Source organism: Propithecus coquereli, unplaced genomic scaffold (assembly GCF_000956105.1).
Source record: "Propithecus coquereli isolate 6110/MARCELLA unplaced genomic scaffold, Pcoq_1.0 Scaffold96, whole genome shotgun sequence".
In the NCBI taxonomy this organism is placed as follows: Eukaryota; Metazoa; Chordata; class Mammalia; order Primates; family Indriidae; genus Propithecus; species Propithecus coquereli.
Window position 1 is genome coordinate 4,968,935 of NW_012155951.1, and position 2,653 is coordinate 4,971,587.

A 2,653-nucleotide genomic window follows, 5' to 3' on the forward strand; every position below is an offset into this window, starting at 1 on the left:
GATTTTAGTAACATTGGCAGGTTGCATAGCCCAACAGTGTTCCTCTCTTTAGTTACATGGCTTTGTGTGAGTTATGGAATCATTCTAAGCCTCAGTTTCCCCTAAACGAAGGCAGTAACAGAATATATACCATCAGCTCTTTGTGAGCATTGAATGAGATAATGCATGTGATATGTTTAACATGATGTCTAGTCTATTCTAAATGGTCAATATATATGTTATTATCTTAAGATGAAAGCTTTAACAATTTCATACTTTCTGGCTCATGTATCTATTAGTTTCATGGCACAGTAAATCAAAGTAGTCACATTGATCAATGGTCTGAATTGAGCCTTTTTTATTATTTGGCCAATCTAATTAAATTCATAGTGTCATTTTGTATACTAATCAATTAATCATATAGTCAGTCAATATTTGTTTTTGAAAACCTCCTGTATGTCTTCTGTCTTAGCCCTTGTAGAGGACACAATATTTATGTTTCTCCCTCAAGGTTATTCTTTTAGCTAGGAACTGAAAGCATGGCTACTGCATGAGTGGTTCGTGGTGAACTTACTCCCTCTCTCAATTATTTCAATTCTATTTAATTCAATAAACAGATAATGTTCTATTTTCTTATGTGGGGATATACAGATTGTAAGGCTCAGAGTATATCCTTAAGAATCAGTCTTGTGGGAAAAACAAATAAGTGATCACAGTATAGTGTTCTATGTAGCACAATAAAAGTATATAAATAGTAAGATACTAGCAGACAGTAATGGAGAAAAAAATGATCGGTTATATCTAGTAGGTTTCAGAGGGCTGGAATAGAGAGCTTGAACTAGGATTTGATGTATGTGTGGCTACTCAGTTTGGAATTCCAAGCAGAGGGAGAAGCCTATGTAAATGCATGGAAGAACGAAACAGCAAGCGCGTGCAGAAGAGCTACTTGTTATTTGGTTGCAGAAGAAAAGTGTTAGGTGGATGAGGAAAAGGAAATGGAAATGGAAGGTATAGGCAGAATCACACGATACAACTTGATTATTTCCATTGCCACTAGATTTCTTTATGGGAAATCTAGTTCTCTTTTCTCTCTGGACTTATAATAAAATACAAACACTTTTTCCCATCTGTTCTTTCCCATTCCGCAAGAGATGATTATGTATGTACGCCATCATGAGTGATTTTCTTGGGTGGAGGAATTTTAGGGAATGGAAATCTCCAAGCCATGCAGCATCCTTTTGCAAATGTTTCACTGCTGATCCCTAGTGGAGCTTCCATTCATTATTCCAAGAGCTGCAATGACTACTCCTATAGAACCCTGAGGGTTTCTTATCTCCTTCAACAATTCCAAATCAACTCTTGGTTTTTCCTCAAGGGGTCACTGAGGACCTTTAGGTAGTAGCTGCTTGCTACCTGTCATTATTATTCAAAGTTTCTTATTCTTTCCTCTGAGAAATTAGCCCATGCTGTCATACTCCTTATTGACTTTTAGTTTTGTTTTTTTTTTTTCATTAGTAGCTTAAGGAAAGTTCTAAAGTTACCTAGAGAAGCCTGCTAAAGGGATGACTTCTTAGCAACACATGAATTCAGTGTTATAGGGTGCCTAGCCAAAGCACACGGTTCATTTGTAAATAGTAGTTCCTCCATTCACGGAGGGCATAGAAGCATCTGAATAAATACATGGAGCAGTCCTAAATTTCCTGTCTTTCCCTGAATTGGACAGAAAAACAAGTGTAGATTTCTGGGCCTCGTTCTTAACTAACTGAATCTATTTCTCATGTAGGGGAAATGGATTTGCCTTTTAAACAAATGCCTAATCCATAGTGATTATTTTTCTTGCTAAAGTTTTAGGAGCTCTGATATAAAGTAAAACTTTTGAAGATACTGAAGGGTTTTGAAAGTTGTGCTTTGGGAAGATTAACGTGCTAGCATAGTACAAGATAGATTATATCAAGGAGAAATCGGAGGCCATGATGTCCTTAGAAAGTTATCGCACTTCTAGAACAGGTCTAAGGGCACAGGGACAGATATTAATCTGGTGTATGGGTGGATATGTGGCTTTAAATCATGGTAATGAGTAGAGGAGATTGTTACACAGATGTGTTATTTTGATGTGCTTAAAAGACATCCTCTAGTATAATAAACCCTGCCTCATCATTAAGAAATAGTGAAGGGATGGGCATGTGCTTTAACTTAAAAGGGCCAAATGTTCCCAATGAGTGTTGATAAGAAATTGGGAATTGAATATGACCATCCAACTTATCCAAGAAAGATGTGCACTGAATTAGTAACATAGAGAAAGCTCACTCTTGCCATAGTTGTGAATGCGACCAGATGGCCCCTCACACATGCCACTGAGAAACACTGAAGTGGTTTTGCTTTTTTTTTTTTAACCAAACTAGGTTTTGATTATTCCAAGATGAAAGCTATTATGTAAAAAGTTCATTGCGATAGGCCAACAATAAAACCAACGGAGAAAGCACAAAACAAATAAAAATTAGGGTTTCCATGGGGACAGGCACAAAAACAAGACGGTGTGCAAATCTGCTGTAATTACCCAGGTAAATGTAATTTTAGGATACAAAGCTGACAGTGCCTACTGAGGCTCCACTGCCTTTCAGTATACAGATGAGAAAACAATAATTCAGAGAGGTCAAGGGACTGTTTTTTTAAG